This window comes from Dermacentor albipictus, chromosome 2 (assembly GCF_038994185.2).
Source record: "Dermacentor albipictus isolate Rhodes 1998 colony chromosome 2, USDA_Dalb.pri_finalv2, whole genome shotgun sequence".
In the NCBI taxonomy this organism is placed as follows: Eukaryota; Metazoa; Arthropoda; class Arachnida; order Ixodida; family Ixodidae; genus Dermacentor; species Dermacentor albipictus.
This window is the reverse complement of record NC_091822.1, coordinates 174,638,152-174,654,795: the sequence shown is the minus strand read 5'-3', so window position 1 is coordinate 174,654,795 and position 16,644 is coordinate 174,638,152. Positions and strand designations below refer to the sequence as shown.

The following is a 16,644-nucleotide window of genomic DNA, read 5'->3' as shown; positions in this document are numbered from 1 at the left end:
AAGACAAATTTCTATAGAATATTTCTATCGAGTTTCTTTAGAGATGCTAAAGGCAAATTTCTATAGAATATTTCTATCGAGTTGCTTAAGAGATGCTAAAGGCAAATTTCTATAGAATATTTCTATTGCGTTGCTTTAGAGATGCTAAAGACAAAAATTCTATAGAATATTTCTATGCAGTTGCTTTCGAGTCCCTACAAGCAAATGCCTATAAAAGCTAGGCCGATGTGTGTAAAGTACTTGCAATTTCCCAAAGTTCTACTGTAGGCAATAAGGACTACAGTAAATGCAGTGGCAAAATAATTGGTGCTACAACCACAAAGTATTCAGTTTGAAATGTTTATTGCACTTCAGACTAGATACATGCTTCATATATGTGACATACACACTTCAGACTAGAACTTGCAACACACAAACTGTAGCTGCCAACATGCTTCTCAGGTCAAGCTGGTGGTGCAAACACACGAAACATGAGGTAAAAGAATCAGTGGCAGACTTGATTACAGTTGACACCTCGCAATAACAGGCTTGACTAGGACAAGAAACCATACCATTAAAACTGCAAAAGGAGTGCCTGTTCCAGCAGTGCACATTAACCGTTTGGATACTAAAGCCTGAAAATAGACTGATATGAATGTGCACTACAATGTTGTGTCAGCCTGACGAAACGACACAGCATTTTAGTCTGAGCAAAAATAACACTGGCAGTCGCTGCAAAAATGTGGCAAATAATGGCTTTCACAGATAAGTACACCATATACCGAAACCACACAGCATTTTAGTCTATGTTTATGTGTAAAATTAGCACTGGTAGGCCCTGCAAAAATGTGGCAAACAGGGGTTATCATAGAGCAGTACAGCATATATCGTAAAAAGTTTAAAAGCTTGTATTTCGTTTGCTTGGACATATACGCAAGCGACATATACGTAAAGAGTCCCAGACATCTCGAAGGGCTGCCTTCCACGCGGTTTTCATTCCGTGCCTCTCTGCATCGTCAATGCTGCTCCGAATAAATGAGCGTGGCGCAAAGGAAAAGCACCGGCTCGTGCCAACTCCTCCCTTGACACCTATAGATTTTTTTTTTCTTGTTCCCTTTGTGCACCTTAAGCCTGTCTTTTCTCGCCGGCGCTTTGACTCGCCGCGGCGGCCTACGTTTTCCAGCGCCTCTCGCAATGGAATCGTAAGTGACAACGCTTGTGACGTCACGGGAGCTCTCGCCTGCCATATCCATTGCTTCGCCTAGGAAGCGAGCTGCACCGTGTCTGGGCGTCTCGTTTTCTCCGAACCGTCATCTCGCGCGCGTGATGTTGGTGTGCTTCGTTTCGGATGGGCGAAGCGGTGCAAGGTGCCGTTGTCGGTTCCTTTTTGTCTCGTCGCTCGTAAAAATGTGAGCGCGCGCGATCTCGGGTGTGATGCAGATTGTGTTCGTATAGAATAGGCCCGTAAACGCGAGGAAGGTCGGGGGATACGTAGGGCGTGTTACACGGCACGCTTACGTACCCGCCCTGCACCTCCTCCACCCCCCTCGCTCTATGCCCCCAAGGACACTGAAATTTGCTAGACCTCGTAGTACTAGGCGAATTCACAACTAGTATTGCCGTTATTCACACTTCCCGGCAAACCTGCGTACTTCCATCAACATTTATTGAAATGAAGATTGAAGTTTTCATTCTAGTGGACATACTGGCCAAGCATCTGCGGCGACAAGGAAAGTTGAGCAAGAGACAACATGCTTAACAGGGAGACTATTAAGCAAACATCAAATTGTTACCTTGCGATCCACGTACCGCGAGTAATTGTTGCTTAAAAATAAGCTAGCTGCTACCTATATGGCATAGCTCACGGTTTAGCTCCAGGGTCGCCGGCACAGGGCTTCGCTGTCAGGCAACAAAGCTCCGCCCGATCAGTATAGATAGGGGCGCTTTGGCATATGTCACGTATATTGTTTAGCACGTCCACATAACTGAACAGAGTAAGTGTCGTGACTGCATGCGAACAACTTATGATGTCGATTTCTGGGGATTTCAAATTCCCAGATTAAATTAGAATTTTTTTAGAAGACAGCGTCGGAATCACTCTGACACCCGTAGTCATCGGTGTCAAAATGTTCCCGGATGCCGTCAGGGATCGTTAGCGACACCACGTGACTACACCAGTTTCGAGTCGGGAGAACTGGGAAAGCTAAATTGGGCCGAGAAGGGGGAGAGAGGTGGCAAGCCTAACAGAGGGCTTCCTTTTTTCTTTTATTTACTGAGAAACAGAAAGAAATCACGCGAGTCTCGGCGTCTATATATGAGCGTTTGGCGGTGACTGCGTGCGGCATCTCTTTTGACGACTGCTACGCGTTGGTTATTACTTTTTTCTGTTTCCTCTTCGCCAGGGGGAACAGCTGTCTAAGCGTTGCTTTGAATTGCCGCTGCTGACGTTTCCTGGCCACTCCGGTAATGAGAACGTGTAAGTAACGACTGATGGGGGATGGTGGGGTTTGTTGGGGGGGGGGGGGGGTGCGTCGCTTCCTACGGCGCTGCTTCGGGTGCCGCGCATTTCTCCGTGCCGCTAATTTTCTCCGAAAGAAAACACCTGTAAATGACGGCGTTCCGCTAACCGCGATGTCACCGGAACACGCAACCAACCAGGCAAGCCAGAATATATGCGTTTCAGGTTTGTGTCGGGCATTCATCATTTTCGTGCTTTCTTTGTTTTATTTTGTCGCAAACGAATGAGCGCATACCAGCGATTTTAATCATTCTCGACGGCCATCTCCTATTTAAAGAAAAATAATAATAAAATATACTTCCGCGCAACTTTCATGCCGTAGAGTTCCACATAAGTAGAAGTCGACTGTAGGTCTGGTTGATGAGATGTAATGGCATTATGGAAGAGCAACGCTAGACACTGAGCACGGAAATACACGTTTCTGCCACACGTGTACGTGGGATAGGAAGGGCAGAATAGTATATATACCCGAAACCGCCGTCAGTTTCGCTCACTTGCGTTCACTGTGTGGAATGTTTTGCTTTGAATAATCGATGAGTTTCATTTGATAATTTGAAGTCATCTGGGTTTTCATACAGCGTCCCAGATAACCATACGTGTCATGCAGTATGGAGATTACTGGACATACGAATGTTTCTGATCAAGATAGGTCGTGACAAAAACGATGTTCAGGAATGCGGCGCTAACCGTCGCGCAGTGCAATAGCGACCAGAGAACCATATGTTGCATTTCACTGGTTGTGTTTGTTGGTAGGTATAAAGCCGCGGTAGACCCGCCGTGGTTGCTCAGTGGCTATGGTGTTGGGCTGCTGAGCACAAGGTCGCGGGATCAAATCCCGGCCACGGCGGCCGCATTTCGATGGGGGCGAAATGCGAAAACACCCGTGTGCTTAGATTTAGGTGCACGTTAAAGAACCCCAGGTGGTCAAAATTTCCGGAGTCCTCCACTACGGCGTGCCTCGTAATCAGAAAGTGGTTTTGGCACCTAAAACCCCAAATATTATTATTATTATAAAGCCGCGGTACGCGCGTGTAGGAAGCAGTGCCCGGCAGAGAAGTGCGATGCTCAGGATACTGCGTCGACGTTATGCGGAAATGTCTGTGTGCTTCCGTACTTCGATATTTCGCAATCATTTACGTTAGTGAATGCAGGACTGAAAAGTCGCATTTGCCAGCGATGCATGTCACTCATGGCGCCGGTCGCGCGAAGCATTGTTATCATCATCATCATGATTACACCGTAGGACGAACGCCTCTCCCAACAATCTTCTACTGTTTTACGTCGGCCAACTCCCTTCTATATCTGCCGATTTCCCAATCTCGCCACAGCACCTCATCCTAATTTACTGCACCTCAGCCTCAGCCGTATTGTTGCACCTCAGCCGTATTTTACTGAATTTTCTACGCCCTGGTAGAAAATGCATTGAGGAAATTAGAAAATCGTCCCCTGAGTGAACAGACAGTACTATAGAGCACCGTCCCCAACGATCACCGGTTCAGAAGGCATTGAAGGCACTTTTGTGCTTTCTCAGAACGTCTAGTTGGCGCTGGCGACTTTAACTCAAGTACTGTGCGTGCACGTCTCTATAAATTCTCTCGCTTCTCTCTCTTCCCCTTCTATCTTGTCCCCTTCTCCCTTCCCCAGCCTAGGGTAGCCAACCAGACTTTTTACTGGCTAACATCCCTGCCTTCCTTATATTCCCCTCTCGCTCCTGGTATTCTATTCGTTACTCTAGTAGACAACTGGTCATCTGCTCCTTTATTCCTTAACCTCAACTACCAGCTACATCCATTTTCTTTATTTCGCTCGACAACCTACCCCGCTTCAGCTTAAGCTTGGATTCACGCGGCGGCGGCGAAGCGCTGGTTCAGTCTGCAGGTGAGCATGACGTATACAGGCCCGGTGCCGCCGAATCGCGCCGTATCATGAATGCACGGACGCAGCATGGATAAGCTTTTAACGGCTCGATTCGTCGCCGCTCGACCATGGTCACGCTCGTCTGCGGACTGAACTACAGCTACCCGCCCCATCGTGAGAATCCAGCTGATAACCGTCACTGGCGCAAATGATTTTTGAGCGCTGATAGAGCTCTTACGCACACAGAATGCTTCTGCAATTGACCCAGGCTGCTCTCTCGATTTATTAGAGGGGACAGATTGAAAGGGAGGAAGAACAAAGCGAGGAAGGAGCTGCAGCGACACGCACAAGAAGCGCTCGCTCAAAGATGCCTGATATATATATTGACACGCGTACTTATCTTTATCGGGCGACCACGTTTCGCCACCTAACAAATGTTATCGCACAGCGCGCGACGCGCCTGCATGCATCCGAAGTTTCTGGAAAGTTATCGATGCTTCTATCCGGTTGTCTGCTGTCGCCGAACCTTGTGCTATCAGATTTCATCGCGTGACGCGAATGGTGTAGAACTTTGTGGAAGGCACGCGGGTCCCAACGATTAGTCTGGAACATTCGACGACTGTTGTATAAAAGCCGACGCGCTTGACCCGCTGATCAGATTTTCGACGATCGCCGACTGTGTTCGCCGCTATCGTTGTGCTATAAGTGTGGCCTGTTTTGTGGGCACAGGTTCGCCCAATAAAATTTAGTTTTGTCGTTCACAGTGGTGCTACTGTGTTCTTCAACGTCACCACTACGTGACTATATATATATGTATATATATATATATATATATATATATATATATATATATATATATATATATATATATATATATATATATATATATTCACACGTCTTCTGCACCGGTCTCCCAGCCTGTCTGGCGCTGGCGCGAGCGGTTGAACAGCTCGCCGGTGCTGTTCGTGGTTCTGTTCGCGGGCGCGCGTTTTCGCGATTCTACGTAGGCGTGGCGTTTCGCGTATGCCCCCGCCGCCACGACGAAGTCACGCGTGGGCTGGGCTTGACGGTTTCCTCCGTTCTTATTACTATTACTTTTCTTTCTCTCTCTCTCTCTCTGGCGGTGTCGAACGAAAGGGGCGAGCCGCCGCCGCAGCCACCGCGCTCTTCCTAATTCCGAGTGACAAAGCCAGATGGATGCGCGCCCGAGTCGCCGGTCCGGAAAAGCGCGCGCCAATGTCACTGCCGCCACCGCTTCGCGCCGGTTTTCTTGCGCTGCGTTTTAAGCAGCCGAAAACGGAGACGGTGACGAAGCGCGCGAGACGCGCAGCTACCTCAGGTCGGGAACGTGTATGCTCACGCGTCAGTCACGAATGCGATAAACGCGCAACGGCGGCACAGCGTAGGAGTCGTCGCTTCCACGCCTGTCCAATGTAGAGTGTCCACGCGTTATTTTCGGCTCGCGGGCCTCGCCATTCTTTTTTTTTTTTTACTATTATACGAACGATTTTTCATTTTGTTACGTCAAGCTAACGTCGCCATGAAACACCGAGCGCTTCTGCAATACTGTTTTCATCACTATGATTCGATTGCAGTGCCGTGCACCGAGTTGGTACAGGTAAATGGTAAATGGCAGTGTTATCAGTCCAAGATGGCGGCACTCAAACGCTTCCGTGAACTAGCAACACTTCTTTACTTCAGCAACGTACTGATTTGGATTAGCGGTGCTAGTTGATCGCCTATACTGTTCCCTGTCTCGCGCTGTTAGAATATATGCGCTCGTGAGTCTTCAACGAAAAAAATAAGAGAGTGGGAAAGCTACTCGTCCAATATTTCATTTCAGGGACTTGCAATGTCACGTTCGCCGCCGTCAGTGCGACAAACTGAAACGTAACGGACAGTCTCTACCAGATTGAGATGTTTTGTTTTAATCAGGGCCGTCATAGTACAAGGATTTCTCTTGCTTAGCTCTACTCCTTTCTTATCAAGGCTCTTATCAACCACCAATAAAGGCCGGACTATTCCAGAGGTGACATAAGCTGTTCGTCTCTTGGGCCACTGACGAAGCTCTTGAAGGAATAGCACTGGTATAGAAGCAATACATTAGCCCACAATTCATGCGAATAAATCTAAGAAATAGAGGAAATGGACACATTGGGAAGCCGACTGCATTTTTTTTTTTGTGCCTTCGACAGTGTTGTATCTTTACTCACAACAGAGAAGTCGGCTGGTACAGCAAATGTATTTGATTATTTCTCTTTCAGCTTACTCGATTTAGTGACAAAGTTCGTATAACGTCGCCGCTTTCTCCGGTCACGATTTGAAGTGCGACACCGCTCTCGCCTAAAGCTGAAGGTCGCCCAACCCGCCCGATATGCCGAACGATATACGCTATACTGCACGCGTAGCTTCACTTCCCTGTGTGCGGCGCGGTCGACGGGGTATTAAACTTTCGCCACCTATAGTGATCGCTGCTTCAGAACAGCAGATCCAAGCCGCAAACGAGGAAGAATCGACAGAAGCAGCTACGCGGAAGATCGGATGCAACGACCGGTGACAAACCGACGAATGGCTTCGTATATATATATATGCATACTCGTACATCACGAAGGGCCTGCTGTCCGCGGAGATGTTCGTTCACCTTTCGTGGAAGAGTTGACGGCAGGCGCGACGAATGGAGTCGAACGGGAACGAACAAAGAGAAGAAAAGTCGCCGAGTTTTTCCCATTCCTCTACCGGTGCCGCGCCACGTATCCGTTGTCGGGTTTCCAACGCCTGCGTGAGCGAGGGTATATACGTGGTGGGATGCGAGCAACGCGCGGATATACGTTATTTCCGATTCAAGAAGCCGCATCTGTCTCTCTCTCTCTCTTTCCTTTCCTCGAGAAAAGAGGAAGCGACGGCCTTCGGCCTCGGCGCAGTTCATTTGGCGCTCAACGATGATCGCCGACGACGCACGGCTCGCGCGAAGGGAGACAGGCGCGCTTCGTCCGCCTCGCTTTTTTGGCGTCTCTGTTTGAGCTCGTCTCGGTTAAATACGCAGCGCTGGTAGCTTTAGCGGATGCGGCAAAGAGCGTAAGCGAGGCTTGCTTGCTCGATCTCCGCGCTGTCTGACGCAACTTTCGATCTGCTCGTAAGCTCCTTTCTCGGAGCCCGTGTACTGCGTGAAAAAGAAGGCGGTGCCGGTCGTCCTCTGCTGCGACTTCAACTGTGCTCGACTGGCGGTGCAGCGAGGGAGACGCGTTGTCTTCCGGCTTCTCGCAAGACGAAGAGGAGGCCTTCGTGTCTGCATCTCGATTTTTTTTTCTTTCTCTCTCTCTCTCTGTCTTTCTCTCTTGTCGCATTCTTTCCTACTTCTTCTGGCTTGGACCGCGCGCGTTGTCGTTGCGGGTTTATTTGGGCGTGGGCGCGTCCACGTCAAACGAGGAGAAGAAGACATCTCACTTGTCGGCTCTGTCGAGGCGCGCCATCGGACTGCAGCCGTCGCGGCTCCGCGGTGGAGTGCTCTTGCTCGCGCCGCCGACGCGTCCGTCTTTTTTTCCTCTACCTCTTGTTTCTCGCTTTATTTTCTCTTCTTCTCGCCCGTCGTTCTTTTCGCTTTAGGTCGATGCGGCCAAGGTGGCCAGATGCCATGCAAAGGTGTGCTCCTGCTAGCTGCTTTAAGCTCTCGCGTCTTTATTTTTTGTCGTTAGTGGAGACCGACACGTTTACAAACGCTTACGCACGAACCACCATGTCGAGGGTTTGGGAAGAGCGGGGTTCACTCAGCCATTCATAATGACGCTATACCCAAGAGCACGCGCTTGTGCGCCTCTGTTTTTCGCCTACACTACAATGTTATCTCGAGGTGCTTGATCTCCTCGTGGGAAAGGTTTAGCAAAGCCGTAAGTTTCCAGGCTCGTAATAGGTCGAGATTCTGGCAACCTTGACAGACTTACGAGAGCAGAATCGCTCGTAAGGAATCCAACTGAAAAACCTTTAAGAAGAGTGTCCGAGAAGAAAGAATTTGATTCGCCGCGGCCGGCATAATTGGCGGCCTCTGTGTCTGCTTCCCCTCACGAACAAAAAGGTACCAGGCATGACTTCTCTTGTAAGTTTACGCTCAGAAGACTACAGAGTAACACTTACACCCACGGGATACTCACGCACAGACTCTACCCAACGCTACAGGGATACTACTGCCCAATGTGCGGCGTACCGGTCACCTTGGCGCAGCTGATCCTTGAGTGTCCATGGCTTCTAGACACAGACGCATCGCCTTCGCCGAAAGACTGTAACGCCACACAGGAAAGCGAAGACCTCATCGAAACCTGGGAGGCCAAGCTCGTCTCCGAGGACCTGGAACAACAACGACGCCTCATCGCCAGGGCCAAGGAGGCAGCGAAGGCCAGAGGGTTCCAGGAATGAGGAGACCTCTTCGGGGCTTACTCGGCGATACCGTTTCGAAAATAAACGTTTATTCCCCCTCCTCCTCCTTACGGCTTTTGTTTCTAGTGTTAAAGTCAACATTGCACACGCATCGCGTCTCCCACTCCAGAAAAAAAAAAAATCTAGTCTTTTACAAGATGGCTCTGATACGTATATTACATGCTCCAGTCCATGTTTCATCGCCTCATTGGGTCCCTACAGCATGAACTGCAGGCTACGGAGCATCCCAAATCAGCTTGAGCGGTCGTTCGGAGATGGCATGGAATTTCTCTGCATGAAATGAGGTCCGTAACAGCCGTATCTCAATCGCTAGAAACCACGGGGATTTGTTTACAAAGAGTTCGAACACATGATACTACAACGATCCTGCCATTTGGTTCCCCGTTCTAGCCTCTGTCTGCTATTTACTTTCATTAATTTATAATCGGAATGGCTAACGATGGCATGTGTTGTGTGTCTGCGGATACTAAGAAACTATCGCTCACTTATTCTGCTAACGTCCCTGATTCTACTTGCTGAGACATCCATTATCTCCAAGGCGTTAAATGTGACTATACGACCAACTACTGTCCATTTAGAAACTATTGTAGCCACAGCCTCACCGTTCGTCAGGCGACAGGTCAATACATGCGCCGATATACATTCAACAACCCTCCGTTCCTCTCGAGGCTATACGGAGGAATGAGCTACACAAACGCTACAAGGAAAAGCAGTTGTTGCCTGGACGAAAAGAAGTTTCTCGTCGAAGCGGTTGCTAGCTCCAAGTTGAGGCTTCCCTTGTTAGGCCGTTTTTGATCAGTTAATGTCTTCATCCTCTAGTGAACCTCTTGGCTACTAGATGTGCGCGCAACTCCAAAGCCGGGACGCTGTTCCAGCGCCTGCGCGTGTTCATCAACCCTACATTCGGTCCTTTTATTTTACCCTTTTCTTCCCCAACTCCATTGTGCATAGGGAAATCGACACAACGCCTCTTCCGATTAGGAATGCTTAACAGCCTGTCACGCAACTTTTCTCTCTCTCCCTCACAGACGAACGACGAAAATCCCGAAGCATCGCACCTCAATCTGGAGCTATCCGCGATCCTATAACACCATATATAACCAAGTTGCTCCAATAACAAGACCAACAGTGCTTCCGCCATTGCGAACGGGTTACGCGCCCGAAGATATAGTCGAATCGCTTCATTTGCTTTTTTTTTCTTTTTTTTAACGCTATATTGCAACGGCCCGTCGCTCTTCTTGAAAGACCCGCGCAGAGCCCTCGTCTTCGAACATTCAGCTCCTAAGCGGTTGGCAACGCTATACAGCCCTCCTACTTCCCCTCCCCCTTCGCCTCCATCCACTCGCCATCTAGCTCCTTCACCGTACGCGTATAAGAAGTGTTCTCGAAGAAGTAACGCTCCCTCTTCTTCCTTCTCTTAGTCCTAACATACACCTCACACAGTGTTCAAGACGCTTCCAACGAACTCCAACGGATCGTTACTGCGACAAGAAGCGGCTTCTGTTGCCTTCGTGCTTTGGGGAGCGCAAAAAAAAAAAAAAAAACCCTGCGACAAAGGTGGAGACTGAAAAAGAATAAAGGATAAAAAAAAATGTCGGAGAAGGGGCGCGAGGTCATGTGGCAGCGGTGACGTCGGCAGCAAGGAGGCCAGAACGCCGTCGCCATAAGACAGGCTTCGATGTGCGCATTGGTACGCGGGCTATACTTCGCTTAGGGTTAATCATCCTCGGCCTATGCTAACAATCAGTCTGGTTGTTTTGACGGGAAGCGTAAAAAGAACAGCGTGGACTTCACTGATATCTGTCTGCGCTTCGCTACGTTATTGTTAAAAGAGAGAGGGAGAGGTACATCATTTTCCTTTCTGGTAACTTCTTTCAGGAACTAGGTGCTACAAGGTTCTTGGAGGGAGAGAGAGAGAGAGAGAAGAAAAACTCAGGCGACTCATACGTTTGCTTGGTGTACATTGCATTGATGGCCTGAATATAGAATTTTGCTGAAGTTGGCTTGCCCGGGAAAGAAAGAAAAAGAATAAGAGAGAGAGAGAGAGAGAAGGAAAATATGATGATGGGCGTGCAGATTATCGTGATTTACAGCGGCTCTTGCAGGTTTCGAAATAACAAAAGACCAGTTATATCATAAGCTAACGCGGCGTCGTCTTCCCATCCACTTTTTGGTCTATTCATGTTGTGGCAGCTCAATTCGTCAGAGCATCGCACGCGTAATGCGAAGACGTGGGTTCGTATCCCAACTGCGGCCAGTTGTTCTTTCACCACTTTGATTTCCATTAATTTATCATTACTTTAACTCAATTAGTAAATACAAGTAATTTCCACTATGTTGTCCTTGGTATCTTTGTTTGGTGGGTTCCTTTCACATGATCAATAAAAATCGGGCCCTCGGTTCTCTTTCTTCTCTTTCAAAAGGGCAGTTAGTAATTTAAGAAAAATATGGGGTTTTACGTGCCAAAAACACGATTTGATTATGAAGCACGCCGTAGTGGGGAACTCCGGAAATTTGGACCACCTGGGGTTTTTTAACGTGCACCTAAATCTAAGTAAACGGGTGTCTTCGCATTTCGCCCCCATCGAAATGCGGCCTCGATCCCGAAATGCGGATTCGATCCCGCGACCTCGTGCTCAGCATGCAGCCCACCTCCATAACCGCTAAGCAACCACGGCGGGTACCAGTTAGGAAATTTCTTAGTGCTTTGCTTGGTAACTTATTATTCCGCTTCGAAATTAAGACATATAAAAAACACACAAACTGACGACTGCTAATCACGACTCGAGGTGACAAAAATTGTTCGCTTCACGTGAAGCTCTCCATTATTTTTTGAATATCGTTAGGTCACCTTGTACAGTGTAGAAACTGTCTATCCGAGTATGCGCTTAACTGATGGAAAACACTCGCCTTGTCGTTTTCCATTCGTCTTTTCTGGTGTATGTACGCGCAAGGAGAGGGCCTCGTGCCACAAACTAGCACAGCTCGAGTTACCGTGACTGCGCATCACAAGGATTTCATCTATCGTTGTCTGATTACACACTTCGTGCTGATTATGTCAGTGACTCAGTGTGGTCGGTGCTGGTGGCAAAAATTGCGTGCTTCTGTGATTGTCTTGAGAGGAAGTTGATGAAGAAAACCGATGTTGTTGAGTACATGAAACGTACTGCGTATTCGGCCTACGCGTACAGTTTCGGGTTTTTTTAAGAAATTGCGCACAGTAATGCTTTGTGGGCAAAAATAATTTTGCTATCCCGTCGTCTCCCACTCCTCGCTCTCACACTGTGCGCGTGGACGGTTGTTTACTATGATGTGTTAGTCATCGTTGTGGTTCGTCCTTCAATATATACATAAAACGGGGGGGGGGGGGAGGGGGGGTCGTACAGTAGAAGCCAACCTGCCGGTGGCTTCTTGAGATTCCCACGACCGTACGTACCCACGGTGACACAAAGACATACATGGAAATGGCACAGATGCAAGGCATTCTCTTCCCTTACCCCAGTGACAGAGTTCACTCGAGTTAAGAAATAATCTAAGGTTATTCTCACAAGAAAATACACGCAGCGCCAGCGCATTTTTTCTTTTCTTTTTTTTTATAACGCTGTGCTCCACGTCTTCGCACACTTTCAAGTAAACACACCAACTACTGCACCTGTCATTTCTATTTGTGTTATTTCATTTTGATAATAGGGCACTTCTCTGAAGCAGCACACCACCACTACGAAGACAGCGACGCGAGAGAATGTTTTGTTGGGCCCGCTTCAGACCCTGTGTACGCCTTCCGCCATGCGGCACCATGTCTTCTTCCTCCCTGTACTTTTCGAAGACCGGGGCTTTCCCGAGGCGTCCCTCTCGCCTCTCCACTAAACGCAGCCCTTTTTCCCTATGGTTTGGGAACGGAAGGGTTGGGCCACGAATCTCCGTACTCCGCACCTCCTCTATTTTTTCAGCCCCGTCATTTTTTTTTTTTAACGACGTGAGTTGTCCTATATTCTTTTTTTTTTCTTTTCTCTACGCATATATTTCGCTTCGCTCGCTGCTTTGCCGCTCTCGTTCTGTGCCTATTGGGCAGCCTACCCTAACTACGCCATTTTTTTTTTCAATCCTTCGCTTGTGTGTTGACGCATCGGTGGAAGGGCAAGAATGAAAAAAAAAATGATGGAGGGAAGCAGCGCACTCAGTAGAGTGAGAGCTGCAGGCTATCTTTGCTTTTTTTTTTTCAGGTATTTATAGATTGGTGTTTCGCAAAACTCATTCACCCCTTTCGGCTCCCAAAGCGTATACCCCCCCTCCTTTTTTTTTTTTTCATTTGACTCGACCTGCCCGCACTCGGCATTATTTTTTATGCAACGAAAGCGCCTTCCCGTTCTTTGTTTGGCGCCGTACGAACACAAGGCAATCCATCTGTACATGTGTGTATGGCGCGGATTGAGGTGAGCATAAAAAAAGGGTGGGGTTGTTATAAAAAATTCGAGATGAAATAAAAGCTCGGAGAGAATGAAGGGCTCCGCGTGGGGACAAAAAAAAAAGGGACCATCTACGCGCTGCATGAGACTGACCCCACTGCCAGCTTCCCTGCTTCTTGCTTGAGACTTGCGAATTTCTATTTTGCTTACTCTCGAAAACGCCCGTCCCATGCCTACATTTGGTTTGTTTAGAGAGAGTATTGTTGGGTGCCAGCTAAGCGTTTCATGCATGTGTTGCGTTTACGTGTGTCATGTGTGCGTGTGTTTTTCTGTGTGTTCATTGCGGAGCCTGTGTACCTATAGCGCACAAAGTCGCTACGATGTTCACGCGCGTACAGGAAGCAGTATTTTTTTCTGCTGTTGGAGGAGCTGTTATATGAGTCGTCACTTGGGAAAAGCTTTCTAACGCATACTAAGCGATGGGGAAATATCTGAAAGCTTCGACGGGTGTTTAGTAGTTCTACGCTAAACTTGTTGGCAAGGCACATAAAAAGAGAGAAAGGGAGACAGTATTACGATATCATCGAGAGATGCTCAAGAGACGAGCCGCCGTGAGAACGCCGTCGATGAAGTTGGTCTGTGCACTTGGCGCAAGCGAGTGTCGGCCTGGCTGTCTGGCTCCAGTGTAAATAGCCTGTAACTAGCCTCTTTCGTCTGTTTCTTTCCGCACGTAACATTCTGGTGGAGAAACGAGAAATAACATGGAGGTCAGAAAATTCAGTTTGCCATCCTGCACTGCGGGACGGAGTAGGGCGAGGTTAGAAAGGTAAAAAAGAGGCAGAGTGCAATTACCATTTGCACGTGGCAAGGGTGCAACTAGAAATATCGATTCGTTTTCTCAATTAATAACATCATCCTCACTTACGAACACACTTACATTCTTTTTGTTATCTTTATCATCGCATTCACCTGGAGTATCAAGCTAGGAGAGAGAGAGAGAGAGAAAATAAAACTTTATTTGGTTCTTTCAAGGATTTAGCATCTCGAGGTCTCCGTCGTCGTCTTGGGTGCGGGAGACTTGGAGCCTCTTCCGGCAAGGGTGGGCCCCTATTCCAGGGCTCCACTGAGCCACAGGCCCTTTAAACATCTCCAGTTTTCAATGGCAATACAGCAATGCCAATGGCCACATTTATTTCCGAGTCTGCGAAGTACGAAGGCGCTCTCGAAGAATATTTGCTGCTGAAGAAGGCCTCGACTCCAGCCGGTTTCACGCAAGCTTCGTTTACGTGAACTCGACGCGAGCGGGTCGAGTCAGAAGTCGAGTTGACCCAGCCCGACCCGGTAGCTTTGATATGCGTCTTGCGAAGCCGGTTCGGCGATTCCACTCACCGCTTGAAAGAGTACTGACCGAACTCGCGTCGATGCTCGCACCATCTAACCTGCTCACCTTAAGGCCTACGCGAACCCCCCGCGACTGGACTTTCGGCCCGACTAGCCGGCTCGAGCCGACTTAATTACTGGGTTCTCGTAAATGTACGGAGAAGGTCGCGCTCGACATCGTAACGGACAGAAAAGCGCACAAAGCTTCTTATTAAAAAAATACAGTTACTGCAAACAACACTTCAAGTTTACAGATCTGCCATATAGATTTTGTGTATTTCATCAGACGGAGAAGCATGGGAAGGTAGGCTACGTCAAAGCCGACTATCCGAAAATCCTACGTTCATTACGCAAACAGAACGAAGAAAAGAAGATAGAAGAAAATCTAAGAGAACGCGATGCACACACGAACACAAGCGCACAAAGTTTGTCTCGTTACGGGCACCAGCACCAAAAGCATAATTTTGAGCATCTCTGTTTAGGGCCGATCAATGTCACATAATTTTTTTTTCCTTTTCCTTGCCAGTTGCGTCACTGCCACGTTTCCTTTCCCTCCCTGCCTCCAACCTAAATCGTCTTTCTGTATTTTGCTTCCCTATCGCACAGCCTTCCGCCTCACCCTTTATTTTCTGCACCGCACAATCGCGTCCCTCCCTCGCCGCCTTGTCTCCAAACGCAGGCTGCGCGAGAAGTGGCGGTTACGTAAAACAGGACGCAGGAGGCGCTTCTGGCTTTCCCTTGCCGTCGCGGTTGGAAATCCTGGGGTCAAAGCACTTTTTTCTTTGCCGCAACGGCGGGCGCGGCCCGTTCGCGGGTGCTCTCGCTCTCTCCGCTTTTGTGCGCCTTTCGCTTCTTTTTGGGCCGCCTAGCTGCACCCGGGCCACGGCGCGAGCAGATGTGCTCTTTACCCTTTTCGCGACCTTTGCCCGCCCTGCGCGGGTGTGCGCATTCGTGCCTGTACGCGCGCGTGTGTGTGCGTGCGTGGCGTGTGTGTGTATGTGGCCTGCGTTTGCCGCCTGCCATCGGAGCCGTGAAGATTCGAGAAATAAAATAGAATGTCAAAGGAAGAGAGACGCGTGAATGTTACGCGGAACGACGAAATCAAACGAAACTCCTTCGTGTGTGCGTGTGTGAGTTAGAGAAGTCTGTAGGTCGCAGACGTTGAGGAGAATGGCGGCTGGCGGGATTTCCCGCAACCTTGTATCGAGACTGGAGAGAATCGAGGATTCGCTTGTCGCGAAGAGAGTCTTTCTTTCTTTAGCGGCCCGTCTTGGGCCAAGCGATGCTGCTGCGGCCGAGGGGGTCTTGCTTGTCGGCACATGTGTTCTTGGGGAACATCTATACGCTCAGCCTTTTTTCTTTCTTTTTGCAAAGCCTGGGAGGTTTTTCTCGATACGCCAGTATTGACAAAATGATGCCAATGCATTCTTCCGTATTTCGACATACGTCTTGAGAGAAAAGGGAAGAAAAGAAAAAGAAAACAATTACTTTGCGAACACGGCGACAGAATCGGACGTTTATAGGTGGAGCGACCATGGAGTATGGGAAATATCGGCCGCATAATTCTGAAGTCAGGTGCCGTATCTCAAGACGTATCGAACATGAAACTTTGGACATCAAAGGTTAGTTGTCACTGAACCGTTTCCGAGACAGCTTTAACCTGCGTAGTTTACCGTTGTATGAGTGGAATTAAATTATACGACTACCGAAGAAGCGTTCTTACGGATCGTACTGTAGTACAGTCTGGTAAAGGGACCATGCGCAGGTTATGTCGTGAACAGAGCGGATCGAGGACGACATTTCCGCCGGGTAAAAACCGCCGCTTGATGGTGCGACGGCAAACTGTGGAACACGCAACGTGTCTCAGATGCTAGTAGGCCGCAACGCTTAAAGCTTCTTGTTTTTAAACAAATAGAGCGCGGCGACACGTACTATACACAATAAGAGCATACAAACGAATTGACACTTCGTTACGTTTTGGCCATTTTCCACTTCGAACAATACTATTAGGGGAGCAGCATTTGAGAACTTGCCCTCAATTATTAATATCCTCTGGCAAGAAAGCTAACGCGAGTA

At 48.5% G+C, this 16,644-nt stretch overlaps 1 protein-coding gene across 3 annotated transcripts in view; it reads left to right on the top strand.

Annotated features, from left to right (window-relative positions):
• The window catches only part of LOC139056302 (zinc finger protein castor homolog 1-like), a 599,701-nt gene that overhangs the window by 244,958 nt on the left and 338,099 nt on the right, over nucleotides 1-16,644 (top strand). The window lies entirely within an intron of this gene.